Consider the following 15,167-nt stretch of genomic DNA (forward strand, 5'->3'; position numbering starts at 1 on the left):
GTTGTCTGAATAGGGACAGAAACATCCATTAGAGGGACGAGGAGAATATTCTTCTGCAGGCAGACTTTTAAAATGAGACTTTTTTTTTACTCTACTTTTTAAAATGAAGTAAGCTAGATCATCAGCTGAGATTGGGGAGAAGGTAAGTGTAAAGTTATATAGAAAAGAGGTATTGAGGACACCTGGGTGTCTCAGCTATTAAGCGTCTGTCTTCAGCTCAGGTCATGATCCCGGGGTCCTGGGATCAAGTCCTATATCGAGCTCCCTGCAAGGAGCCTACTTCTCCCTGTGCCTACGTCTCCAGTTTTATTTCCTATGTCTCTGCCTCTCTCTGTGTGTGTCTCTCATGAATAAATAAATAAAATAATTTTAAAAATACTCTTAAAAAGGCATACTTTATCTATATGTATTTAACAACTGAATACGTGGGATTTATTAGAGCTATTTTTTTCCCATGCAAGTATTATAAAGGGATACAGGATTTATTGACATTTATAAGATACTTGTTACAATGATGGATCATGGAATCTAAGATGAGTCAGGAAAACACAGAACATGAGGTGTTATGGACTAAGGAAAGAATGAATGGTTAAAGCCAGTGGTTCAGAGAACAGGGATTCTCCTTTAGGTTGAAGAAATTCTGGAATAGATTATTGAGCTGAAAAAATAATGGAAAGTAAGACAATCAGAGGGTATAAGTCAAGATTTTGAATGTGACACTGTTGTTGGTGACAACAAATTCAGGGCTTATGGCTGAAGAGTAATGGATGAAAATGTTATTGAAACCAAGAAGACCAAAGATCTAAGATCCTCAAGTAGTTGCTCAGCTCATCCTTATGGGTTTTGACATTAGGCAATATTTACTACAGTGCAGGAATGAAAATAAGGGCTGACATTACTTAAACTGTTGGCTTCTAATAGTCATATAAAAAAAAGGAGAATAAGGACATGACAGATTTAAAAAATATTGAAACTCTACTAAATTAACATTATACAATTAGTGTAATGTTAATGGAATAAAGGGAAAAAGTCTCAATAGATGTTGAAATGGTATTTTATACAATTAGTAATAAATATATAAAAATGCATGTGTATACATTCATATATATATATATACACTGTCATTACTATTATTTAACTTTGTCTTGAACATACTAAATGAAACAATTAGCAAAAAGAAACAGAAATGAGGTATAAGTATTGGGAAGTAGAAGGCAAAACTGTATACATTCATATTTTATCACTTATTAATAAATTTAGAGGGAAAATTCGGTGACTTCTCTACTCTCTTCCAGGGTTAGCATTCTCCAGTGCCTCGGTGTTCTTCCCTAGCATCACAGTTTAATTGCCCCTGGAAGCCTGCATGCTTTTACTTCATCCTTTATCACCAAGGTAATATCTATTGACTCATGAATCAAATAAACAGACTGATGATTGTATAGGTTCTTCATATGTATCTATAATAACCTTCCTTGTGATTTTAGTTTGCTTTTTTACATTGAGTACTATATTCCCGATACTGTTTTGTAACTGGTGAAAAGGAAGACACTCGTTTGATAGGAATAGTTTAAACAAAATTATAATAAAACCTTAACCTTGGCTTTCATTTCTTTTGTTTTTTTTGTTTTTCTCTAACAGTTACATAGGCATTTATGTAAGCAATCATAGTAAGAAAGAGTAGTGGATTGAGAATGAGGATAACTGGGACACTAAATGATCGAGCTAGTTTGGATGATATTTGAGTTTCATTCCAGCTGGAAAATGTATTTTCTTACTTTTTGGTTCTTTTTCTTGTCCCAATTCTTCACTCTCCCTCTTTCCTGCCATTATCTAATCTTTATCTGACATTGCCAAAAAATTAAATCAAAGTAATAGAGCCACTGATATGCCTAACAAAATTTTGATAAATATTCCTTACACCTTACACTATTAAGCTTCCAGATACTCTGGAATCGGTGGAAAGCCTGAAAGGACTAATATAACAAAATTTCATTGCTTGATCTATGCCTCAAGGACAGAATGGATATTATTCAACAAGCCCAAGCAGACACAAATAGATACTCTCATAAACAAAATGCTGGAGGCAACTACATCATCTCCAGTTTTATTTCCTAAATTCTCCTTTTACTGTTCTAGACCAGCACTCAGATGATATATCACCTTTCTGGAATGCCAGAGAGGGTAGCGATACAACCAAGGAACATGTTAATCAGCAGAATTGATATGTTTTTGTCTCTATTCCCATTTTTTTTCCTTCTCTGCTTTTCTTTCCCCTCTATTCTTCCTTTATATTTCAAGTTTCTATTGCTGAATTTATTACGGCCTGGATTTCTACCTTTCCTCCATTCCACTCAGAAGCAAAGACTATATAGATAGGGCATCAGGAACGCTAAGCACATACATTTTTTTAAATTTATAACATGAGAAGGAGTACCAGATTGAAGGATATTTTTATTTTTGTCATAGAACAGTTAATTAGATTACATTAGTAAATTCTGTTATAATATTGCATTGTTATATATGTTAAGCACTGTATGTGACACATTAATAAGAGTTTATCCTTGTCTTTGTGGAGATAACAAGACATTTACTGAAAGAGAAATTAACATAAATATGATAAATATTTTCTCTAAGAAGAAATAAACACAGTACTATAGATTTTAGAGGAGAGAGATAGTCAACTGTGTTAGGACTCAAAGAATAAAAATAAGGGAGGAAAATAAAATTTAAATAAAATTTTGAGGTCTGAACTGAGAATATATCAAGTAGTAATAACTTTAAGTGTAGGAAATAAATAAATACGTCTGGACAGTAACCAGCAACCCAGTTTCATTGAAGAAAATGGGAGGAGTGATCATTAGGGCTGAGAAGGTACTGGATGTGAAAGGCCCATGCTTTTAGGTGGGAGGCTGGCATCAAATTTATTCACTATCATTGGGAGCCAGATGGGCTACAGAATTTGTAGAGCCCAGGGCAAAGTAAAAATGCACAGTCCCTTGTTAAAATGTGATTAAGAATTTTAAGACAGCTATAGCAAAGCATTAAATCAGGCGTGGGGCCCTTCTAAGCACGAGGCCCTGTGGGACTGCACATGGTCATGAGTTGGCCCTGTTGGTTAGTCACTGTTTTTGAGTATTGAAGAAAGGACAGGAGGTTTTACTAAGGAAAATAAATCTAGCATGAACACAGGTATCCGCTGCTTTTCAAAAGTTCATGTATGCCACTTCACTTTTACAAAAGACTACATTAGTACCTGTTTTTGCTAACCAAAAGAAATCTGAAGCGCATTTTTATTTTTATGAAGACAGACAAAATGAAAATACCACTCAGCATTTGTTTTGCAGAGCCCTTATAGAGGCAGTGCATATCCCCAGCCATGAGAGAGGCCCTACCAGACAGACTCCTTCCCTGGAACTATGCTCAGCATCTCAGCTCCCAGCCACCAGAGCTTTGAACTTTGTCTGTGAGTGTCTGTGCTTTATCTTGATTTAATTTGTGCATCTTGTAGAGCAACATGTGTCCTGAGGTATCAGGAAAGCCTAAGAGAGATTATTTTGGGGTTCTGGGAACACTCAAAAAATTCTTCTAGGAGTGCCTGGGTGGCTCGGTCTGGAACATCATGAAGCTCCATGAAGTCAAGCAAAGTAGGAAAATGAAAATTAATGAAGAAGAAATGGAGTTAGGAATCTCCTTTCCTCAAGGTCATCTTAGCAACACTTTTCCTCCTTGTGAGAATATTTAAGGAAATAAACATACAGTATATAACTTTTTGAGAATATTTTTTCATTATGCATAATGCATTTGGATCTGTCTAGGTTTTTATGTGCATCAGTACCTTTTACTACTTCATAGTATTTCATTGTATAGTATTCCACTGTATCAGAGTTGGCTTAACAGTTCACCTATTGAAGCAGGACATTTGAGTTGTTTTGAGTTTTAGGTCATTATAAATAAAGCTGCTATGAACAGTTGTGTATAGGTTTTAGTATGAACATAAGTACTTATTTCTCTGGGATAAATGTCATAGAGTATGATTATTGAATAATATTGAAAGTGCTTATTGAGTTTTAAAAGAAACTATCAAACTATTGCCCAGAGTAGCTGTTCTATTTTACATTCCTACATGCAGTGAATGCAAGATCCACTTTCTCCACATGTTCACTTGCACTCGGTATTATCACTGTTTTTTTCCTCCTTCTAATAAATATTTAATAATAAGTCATATGTGGTTTTAATTTTCATTTCTTAATATCTAATGATGTTGAACATATCTTCATGTATTTGCCATCTCTATCCCTCCTCTGGTAAAATATCTGTTCATGTCACTTGCCTATTATATAATCGGATTTATTTTTTTGCTATTCAATTTTTAGAGTTATTTTTATAGTTTGTATTTGATACCTCAGTTAGATGTGTTTTGCAAATATTTTATCCTAGTATATAGCTTTTTTTTTTCATTCCTTTGATAGAGTCTTTCACAGCATAACAGTTTCTAATTTTGATGAAGCTCAATTTACCCCCCCCCTTTTTTTTTTCTAACAAATCGATTTTGATGTCACATCTCAGAACTCTTAACCTAGGCCTAGTCCCAAAGATTATTCTTTCTTATGTTTTCTTCTGATCCTTAATATTTAAAAAAATTCCCTATCCCAATTCCCTATCCCATATATCCCTATACATGCTACTATACTATGGTAGCAAATAAGCGATGTAGCTGGATTTAGTTAAAAATTGAAATGTATGAAAAGTTTCCTGAAAGATGGTATAATTTAACATAAAAATAACATTATCTCATCATCATTCTGTTTCAGAATGAGATTTGGGGAAAAGGTGCCAAAAACAAATATGTGAATAGAAAAAAACATCACTAAGTGGAGAATAGCCAAAAACTTAAATAAAATTTTCTATATCTGACTTTATATAGCAATTTAATTAACTAATTAGTTAGTTCTTTCCACCTATTTCTATGACACACACACTGACAATCACATAATAATCCATTAAAGAGTGTCACATTTTTAAAAATGAGGGTAGACATTTGGTATTATAAGAGAAAAGTAGGTTAAGCATAACTTCTATTAAGCTCAAAAGTTAACTCTATATGTCCTGGAGTTGCAAGCATAAATGAAAGCATAATTTGTTATGAAATTTTTATTATTTGTTAGTAAGAAGTGTATGCTAGCTGGTAGGGCAAAATTGATCATTCCCTGTAAAAATCTCAAAAGGACTAATTACATACATTTTTTTTTCCATCATTGCCATTGAATAAGAAAGAAACATTGTTCACAAATGTAACTTTTACCAATAAGCAGAAAAGACACTCATAGAATCCGATTGCCCCTTTATAAAATCAGTTCTCAAAAGAGCTAAAGAAATGCTTTTTTTAGGGGACGCCTAGGTGGCTCAGCAGTTGAGCATCTGCCTCCAGCTCAGAGCATGATCCCGGAATCTGGAATCAAGTCCTACATTGGGCTTCTTGCATGGAGCCTGTTTCTGTCTCTCTCCTCTGTGTCTCTCATGAATAAATAAATAAAATCTTTAAAAAAAAAAGAAATGCTTTTTAGTTACATAAAATTCTGGCGTTGTAATTCCATATGCCAAAAGAAAAGGAGTCCAAAGGAACAAATATCCCTTTTTAATTACTCTTAAATATTTCAGTTAACTCAATCTGAGCTAAGAGATTTCTGAGAGAAGCTAAAGACCAGATTATTAAATATCAAAGTCACAAAAAGAGTAGAAGGAACTAACATTCATAAAGTACTTGTTGCATGCTGTGGTCATTTATGTACACAAGAAAATGATGAGGATGGAGAAATTGTTTTTTAAACGATCGCTCCAGTTATTGTGATTCATTTCCTGTTCTTCAAGAGATGCAAAAAAAATTAGAATTTCTTTTAATGCACTCTTGGCTTTGTGAGTGTGTTTCTTTTACTGTAACATCGTGCTCAGATTAGGCTTATAGTCTGATTATATTTTAAAGTCATTTTAACAGATGTGGGACAATGGTGCAGCACCCAACTGGATCTTCTACTAAAAGTATAGCTTTGAGCCAAAATTTTGTTTTTGTATAACTAGTCAAACTGTACTCATAATATAATGTCTTCATAGTTCTAAACATACATGAGAAAGTTAACAATACTATGGGAATATCATTGTGATAGTAACAATTATTTTGGAAGAGAATGCTTTCTTCAAGACTCTGACTCAGACATAGATATATGGCATACTGTGAGTTCATATCTAAACATCTTCTGAAGCTATCAATTAGAAATTAGATTTAATCCAACATTTGAGCAACACTGAGTTTCATATGCTATTGAGCCTTTCTTCTCTTTTTAACAGATAAAGTTAAGGTGATGTCTGCCCAGATTAATTTTTAAATTCCACCTGGCTCCATTGGCCACAAATACTTTGAGAAATGAAGTTTGATGTTTTACTTTCAATCAATCATCCTTTTGAACCAAAATATAAGCTAACATATTCCTGCTTTGAAAATATTGTACCAGGGACTAGGAAAAAAAAAAAAGAGTACTTAGCTGTATTTGAGAAGAAGCCACTGAGAAGATGCCATGATGAATATCTTTGGAGGTGAAGGCCTGCTGGTGCCTAAGTAGGAGTCTCCAAGGTCCAGAAATCAGGATAATTTCATGCCTCGGACCATAAACCTTTTCATTTGTTTGAAAGCCTCTCTTCTTTCAAACAATCATAAGACAGAAAATCAGTGTGATTGAGATCCAGAATTCAAATATGTTATTCATTCCCCAGAAGTGAAAATATCTGACTTTGCATTCAAAGTGAAAAAACTGCTATAGGAAGCTATGTGGGAAAGGCAGCTACTAGCAAAGCATATATACTCAGAAGCACTTGTATCTATATATATATGAATAATTTAAACTCAATATTTAAATGCATCTAAAAGAAATTTGAGTACTAAAAGCAAAAATTGTAACACTATCTAATAGGGTTCTCAAGGTATGTAGATGTGATATAGAACAAAATCATAACAAAAGGAGGAAAGGTAAAGGGTCTATATAGTGATCAGATGTCTTTATTCTTTTGGTAAGCTATTGATTTTAGTAGACTGTGAAAGCTAACTGTATAGTTTATAGTCCCCAAAGCAACCACTGGGGGAGGAAAAAACCCTATACAAATATACAAATAGAGTACAAAATAAAATAGATAAGGTACCTGAGTGGCTCAGTTGGTTAAGCATCTGCCTTCATTTCAGGTCATGATTTCTGGGTCCTGGGGTGAAGCCCCACATTGGGTTTCCTGCTCAGGTGGGAGCCTGCTTCTCTCTCTCTTTCTGCCTCTCCCCACTGCTCATTCTTTCTGTTTGTCAAATAAATAAATACAATCTTAAAAAAATAATATAAACAGAATGAAATAGCAATGCAAAAAAAAAAAAAAAAAGACAGGAAAGGAGAATCAGAAGAGTGAAAAAGAAACAATAAACCTCTAGGAAGATTGACAAAATTTTAGTAAAGACACAAATTACTAATTTCAGAAATGAAAGCAGCAAAAGAAGTCTGAATATCTAATGTAAAATGTGGTGACTATAGTTTTTAACATAGTAGGTATAGTTGAAATTTGCTAAGAGCAGGACTGAAATGTTCTCACCTAAAAGAAAAAAAGAGAATAAAAAGAAAGAGGGATATTGCTAGAGACATTCAAACTTTAAGAAGGTCATGACTTCTTAAATATTAATTACAATATTACAAAAATTTAACATGCATAAATGTGACAACTTAAATGAAATGGACTAATATAAGTATTAGAGAAATTACACTCATATTTTAAAACCTGGAAAAGAATTCTCCAGGCTCTGATGGTTTTACTGGAAAACTCTGTCACACATTTTTAAAAGAGGAATAACACCAGATATTCTACATAAGGTCTTCTAGGAAACAGAAAAAGAGAAATTATTACTTCCTAATCCATTTGTTTAAGCTAGTATTACATCATTACAGAGAAATAGAGATAAAGAGAAACAGAAAAATATTAGACAAATATTCCTCATGAACATAGGAATGAAAACTCTCAGTAAAATTATTAGTAAATTGAGTACAGCAGTACACACACTTCCCAGGAATGAAAAGCTAGCTCAATATTTGAAAACCTATCCAAGTAGTCCAACATATAATATATAGGAGAAACTCTTTATGGACCTGGAATTAGGCAAATATTCTTAAATGCTACATCAAAATCATGATACATAAAAGAACAAAATTGGTAAATTTTTCTTCCACAGGAAAAGCAAATGAGCCATTTCAATGAACCTCTCCTATAGTATATTGGAGAGATGCCTTATATAGTAGCTTATAAAAATATATGTGAAATAAATTAATAACTAACATGAATTTAATGACTTTACAGAAATATTTAAACCTAAATAATTTGCCCATAATTTTGCAATGAGTTTTTAAATTCCAAATTGAAATAGTAATGTTTAAACAGTGAACTATATTAAGATGCTGATATAAGGACTGTTCACAATCACATTTTTTCCAAAGAATTAGACCTGTAAATCCAATGAGATTTTTACATATGAATGTAGCAGTATTAATATGTGAAGAATGAAATAGTATGAATGAATAAGTGGTATAAAATACCTGTTTATTTCCTAAATTAAATATACCTAAAAGTATATAGATGGAGAAAAATAGAAATGGGCAGAGAGGGAAGATATGAGATATATATGACATATGATTTACATTTACAGATAATTGATAGTCATTATGAATCATCTTTGAAGGAGAGAAATAATCTTATGACAGATCAAAGTGTTTTTCTGTTGTAAGAAATATATTAAAAGATTTTTAAAAATTTAAATAGTATGTGTGTCTGTGTATATTAAATAATTTACTAAGATTTTAGAGTATACAGAATAGTTAAAAATTCTGAAGAGGTACTCTACCCTTTTGGTATTTTCTCAGGAATTTATAGTTTCATTATCTTGTCAGTTCTTTTAAAGTTCATAGGTTAATGCCATCCTGGCATCAACCCTGCTTTGAAGTTAACAAAATACTTTAATTGTAGTTATAACTTATCCCTTGTAGTTTAATATCTTTGTGTAGTGCAGAAATTTAAAATGAGAACTACAAGAGGTCAATATCTGAAATTCTTGCTTCACTTCTGGAATAAAAATTAGTATATTTCAAAGGTTGAAAAAATATCTCAGAAAAGCTAATTTCACTTAATTTTCAGAATTAAAAAGATACCATTGGTTCTATTCTGAGAATTAGAACATTTGTAATTACTTAAAATGATTTGTGATAAGTCGATAATAAGAGAAATGGATATAGTTATCCTATCCATATATACCTCCTAGAGTATAATCATATTGTCTTATACTTAATGTCTAGGGTACCAGAGTATTTTTATTTTATTTTTAAGGATTTTATTTATTTATTTGAGAGAAAGAGAGAGTACAAGCCAGAGGGGCAGGGAGAGGAAGAAGTGGACTCCCTGCGGATCAGGGAGCCCAAAGTGGGGCTTGATCCCAGGACCCTGAGATTAGGACCTGAGCCATAGGCAGACACTTAACCGACTAGAGCCACCCAGGTGCCCCCAAAATATCCGTTTACTACATAAACCAGAGATTTCAAAAAGCCCATGTTATAATGAACAATTTACCTGAGAATCCTTGAATTTCTCCTCAGTTTATTCTGGAGTCCCAGTTTATCTTCAGTCACAGGAATTTTTTCAATCAAATTACCATCATTGTCATCATAATTAGAATTTTTCTCAATGTTTCCTACAATTAGCAGCCATAGAACATAATGGGCTGTTCAAAATCATTCTTCCTGTATAAGAAAAAAAAATTGTATCAAAAAATGAGCTCAGGACAGAACTATCTTATTTTTTTTTTTGCTTCAATTTACTTAATAAGAACTACATGCAAATGCAAAAGTAAACAAAATGTTTTAGAACAGAAATTCAAAGGGTGGATTTCTGTTTAGAGTAATAAATTGAAGATCTCTAAACCCACTGCCTATAAGACATACAAAAGATTAAAATATTTTTAAATCATGAAAGAGACTGCCAGGAAATAGAAGAACCATTTGAAATTAACAATGAAGTAAGGATACCCATCCAGGAAACTAAGTATATGGGAGAATTATCAAAATACCCTAATGGCACTAAGTCTTAGTGCTTGCATGTGTAGCACTGCCCAGAGGGGAAGAAAGAAAGGTGCTATGGGCTGATCCTGGGTTGTATACTGAGTGGTGAACCAGAAGAGAAACAGCTACTCACAAAATCTGGAATCAGGACAGACTATGTCTTTTTTTTTTTATAAGATTTTATTTGTGTATTTGAGAGAGAGAGAGATCACGAGCAGGGGGACGAGCAGAGGGAGAAGCAGACTCTGCTGAGAAGGGAGCCTGATATGGGACTCTATCCCAGGACTCTGGGATCATGATGTAAACCAAAGGGAGACCCTTAAGTGACTGAGCCACCCTAAGGACCTAAGGACAAGCTATATCTTGAGGAAAATTATGAATTAAGAGAAATAGCTTTTTGTGTGTGCTCTGGATAGTAGATTAAATAAGCAACAGTAAAACTAGCTCCCTATTTCTCTCTGGAATTTCAAATGCATCAGCCACCCTCATGTGTTTAGGGCCATTTACATCTGCAAATCACCCAGTTAAGATGGTGGCTACTCCTGAGAGTACCAGGAAAAATCAAATGCAAGTCTTCTTGGGTAAATACACACTGATGCACATGCTGATTGTGAATGGTTATTACCTAGGCAGAGGGTAGGGGGATCTCCAACCTAATACCAGTGCCTTTGAACTCTTCTTCCAACATTTCTGACAGAAGTGAGCCTACAATAGTAAAATCATAAACACACCCAAAAAATGAAAGAAAATCCAAAACTATTACCTACTTAGTAACTGAATCCTTCGCAAATTTCAGTGAATTTATTTATTTATTTATTTATTTATTTATTTATTTATTTATTTCATTGGAGACAGAGACAGGCAGAGACATCGGCAAAGGGAGAAGCAGGCTCCATGCAGGGAGCTTGATGTGGGGACTCCAGGATCACACCCTGAGCCAAAGGCAGACGCTCAACCACTGAGTAACCCAGGTGTCCCTCAGTGAACTTATTTTTCATCTCTTGTATAAATTACATCTTAAGGTATTGATGAATGGTGTTGATTTTATGGCAGGTCCGCTGCAATTAGCATTGGTTTTACAATCGTGGAGAATCAGAGAATAGGTTAAAGTGAGGTGGTTAGATAAATGCAGCGATATTTAAAGTAATCCATTTCCAAAATTAAAGGACTGTAATGAAAACACCATAATGAAATCTAGCCTGAATTGTCATACATATTTGAAAAGACTAAAAAAGAATCATCAGTAGCTACCTTAAGTAGAATATCCTATAGCAAAAATGATAATAATAAAAGAAAAGAAAAAAACATTCTAAATTCTGTTTTCCAAAAGCACTGGTAAAATTTCAAATAAGCATCTCAAATGGAATTAGGAATATAATGTTTGATGTATTATTTATATATTAAATATATATGATTTTTTTCAGATTTCAATGTCTTCATAGACATAGTAGAGATGATTGATGGTGGTATAAATTTTGATAAATATGTTGTTTTATTGCTGCATTGCTAATGGAAATACTATACCCAAAGAAAGATTATTATACAACTGTTCAATAGGGACTGAAATCTCTTGCAGTGTGCCAAAGAATTCTCTCTTCCTTTTACTTACCCATTCATTTTTCCAACATCTGTTTTTAGCATTTACCATGTACCACTACTGTCCTAGAAACTAAGGATGTGACAATGAAACAAAGTGCAAACAGAATCAGTAGCCTTATTATATTTGTATTCAAGGGAGATAGACACAGAGGTTAAACAAATGAATCTATAATATATGAGATGAATTAAATGTTTTGAAGAAAAGTAAGGCATAGTAAGAGAGAATAGAAAATTATAAGATGTTTTATAGATGTTATGATGAGACTTCTCTGATAAAATGACGTTAGTTCAGAGACCAGGCAAAAGTGACCAAGAAAGCTAAACACTTTGAAAAGAGGAAAGAGCAGGAGCAAAGAACCTAGAGCAGAAACAGGTGCAGCTCATTGATGAACTCATGAAGTAGGTCCTCATGGCTGGAGCAGAACAAGCCAAAGGAGAGTAATAAAGTATCTGAGCGCTGTCAAGAAACTCAATCATAAAAAAAAAAAAAAAAAAGAAACTCAATCATATATAAATCTCAGTGGAGAGTTCTGAGCAGGATAGTTGCATGATCTGACTCATGTTTTAAAATTTTAACTATGGCTACATTGAGGAAAATAAACAGTGTACAGGATGAGGAAAATAAAGAGTGGAAGCAGGGAGAGCTGTTAGACAACTATTGCAAATGCCCAAGTAAGAATGTTTAGATGAAGCTATGAATGTTTCCATCAGTTCAATAGCAGTAGCAATGGAAAGATTTGACAGAAGGTGAAGACAGAAAGAAATGTGGAGTATAAGAGAAAAATAAATGTCAGAGGACTCCATGATTGTTCATTTGAGTAATTGAAAGAAGAATGGTCTTCTTTTTGGAATGGGAAAGACCTTTGGTGAGGCAAATCAAGTGTTCAGTTTGGAACATGTTGCATTGGAAATGTCTGTTGGACATTGAAATAGAGATGCTGAATAGGGAACTCACGTTTAGAATTCATGAGAGTTTTTAGTTAAAGATACATATTTGGTTTTCATCATAATAAATGTTATTGGAAGTCATAGATTATGATGTTACCTAAGGCATAAATGTATAAAAAAGAAAGAAAGAAAGAAAAGTTCAGTGGACTAGAACCAAAGCTGTCCAAAGTTGAGAAGTCAGGAGGAGATGACCAGCAACGACATGTGAGAAGAAGCATTCAATGAGGTGGATGGAAAAAAAATAAGAGGATTGACTCAAAAATAAGTGGAAAAAAGTGTATTTCAAGAGGAAGTTATGGTCAACTCTATCAACCGTTTTTAATTGCTTTAGTAAGATATTACTTGAGAAGTGAACATTGCATTTACTACCAAGAGTCATTTGTGAATTTCACAATAACTGGTTTTGAAGGAGTGGTTAGGAAAACACCTGACTAGTGTGAGTCCAAAAGTTAATGAAGAGAAAGAAACTACATTCCCTGAGGAGTTTCACTGCAATTGGGAGCAGAGAAGTGGCACAGCAGTTACAAAGGGGTGTTGAGATCCATTTTTGTTTTATAGTAAGAAATATATAACATGTTTGGATGATCTTGGAATGTTACAGTAAAGAGGGAATAATTGGTGATGCAGGATAGAAGATGCAGTTGTAGGAGTTGTGGTGCCTGATGTGGGAAACAAAGGCAGAAAAGAAATTAATAAATTTCCTTACTACCTACAGCCCTTGAAACAGGCAGAGAGACATTCCTCTAGGGACTCAACTGCCTCAATTTTAATATTTCACTAAGGGCAAAGGGCAATCTTAGCCAGACTCCCAGGGTCCTGCAAATCTATGTTAACACAGAATATTCATTTAGAAATTTTCTTTATCTCTAAGCCCTCCAAGGTGTGAGTTGGTAATCATCCTGCAAGCATATGGCCCACCGATATACATCTGAAGGGTCTCATGACTAAGGTTTTGTTAGAGGGTAATAAATGACATTTTCCCAACAATAGCTAGTGTGGAAGCCGAGAAAATTAAGGCCATTCCACTTTAAGTTCAGCGTTAGCACAAGTACAGCCATCCCAGGCCCCTGTGAATAAGAGCTGAAATTTACATTACTTCAGTTACAGGAAAACAAAAACAAAAACAAAAACAAAAACAGTTTACAGCTTAATGCCCTAGAAAGCCCCATATTAAAATGAGAACAGAGCCCAAGCCAGTGGCAGGAAGCCCCATTTCAGAATGAGAACAGAACTTGAGAAATTCCTCCCCCCCTTCTGAAGGTCCCCTAGACCACCCCATAAAACTAAGCTGAAACCCACCTCGGGGTCCAAGTCCCTGCTCCGCTGTGTCGGGTACACTTGGACCCAAGCTCCAGCTTGTAAATAAATCCCCGTGTTTGCATCGGTGTCAGCTCCTTGGTGGTTTCTCAGATTCTCTATCTTGGGCACAACATTAGCCCCCTCAAGGTCCTGGAAATCTTGCTTCCAAAATTCCTTAGAGACTTACGCTATCCCTAACCCCCTCCCAGAAGTATATAATGGACCACTCCTCATGACCCCGGTGCAGCTCTTTCTGCCCATGGGCCCTGTCGGGGAGCCTGGGTGACTCAGTCAGTTAAGTGGCTGTCTTCAGCTCAGTTCATGATCTCAGGGTCCTGAGAGCAAGCCCCACATCAGGCTCCTCTGCCTCTCCTCTTTGTGTGTGCTCTCTCTCTCCCTCTCTCTCTCTCTCAAATAAATAAATAACCAAGCAAACAAGCAAACAAACAACCACACACTTTTTTTGCCTCCAAAGACCTCTCAAGAAATCTTTCTTAGCCATTGGCTTTAAACCCTAATGTTCCTTCCTACATCAGTGCCTAAATGAGGAGTTTCCCCATCAGTTAGGGGCCCCAAATGTAGGGCATCAACTGAGTGGAAGCCAGTGGCACTAGAGGTCAAAGCATTCACCTGAGACAGAACAAAGAAAATAGAAGTTTATTGAATACCCCTCAAGGGAGCTGAGGGTATGACAGCAGAGTAGAGGCTTCTGCAAGGAGGCAGGGGGTGGGGCCTGTTTTTAAAAGGCAAAGATGAGAAGGCATGGCAACATACAGGATCTTCCCTTTTTTGGTAACTGTGCCTAGTTATAAGTAGCCCATTGGTCAGTCAAGGCCCATGGATATTTTGGAGGTGGATCTCCTGCTGGGCCTGTCTGTATTCAGCCTGGTGGTCACCGTAGGTCCTTTCTACATTCCATCGCTCAAACCTTTTGCCTGAAAGCAGCCTCTACAGGAGTGCTAGCCTACAGAGAATGCACAGAAAGGATTGATTTTTTGCTGCAATCATGGGTGGTTCACGGAAAGCAATTTATATTAGGCCTATGTATGGATTTGAACCACATACTACATACTTGGCATTACTGTGCTGATTCACATATTCATCCATTGTACTTGGCAACTATTTGCTGAGCATTTTTATACTTGTCATCCTCACATAGGCCAGGGAAGAAGATGCCATTGGACAAAAATTGAGGTG

General features: G+C 35.0%; 1 long non-coding RNA gene across 5 annotated transcripts in view; it reads left to right on the forward strand.

The window, feature by feature from the left end:
• LOC140638067 (uncharacterized) overlaps positions 1–15,167 on the forward strand; it is a 181,322-nt gene that overhangs the window by 146,382 nt on the left and 19,773 nt on the right. For all 5 annotated transcript variants that reach the window (XR_012035243.1, XR_012035245.1, XR_012035244.1 and 2 more), the window contains 2 exons: positions 1,296–1,392; positions 3,345–3,463. This is a non-coding gene — a long non-coding RNA (uncharacterized lncRNA). The remainder of the gene's footprint in view (positions 1–1,295; positions 1,393–3,344; positions 3,464–15,167) is intronic.

This window comes from Canis lupus, chromosome 8 (assembly GCF_048164855.1).
Source record: "Canis lupus baileyi chromosome 8, mCanLup2.hap1, whole genome shotgun sequence".
Taxonomy (NCBI): domain Eukaryota; kingdom Metazoa; phylum Chordata; class Mammalia; order Carnivora; family Canidae; genus Canis; species Canis lupus.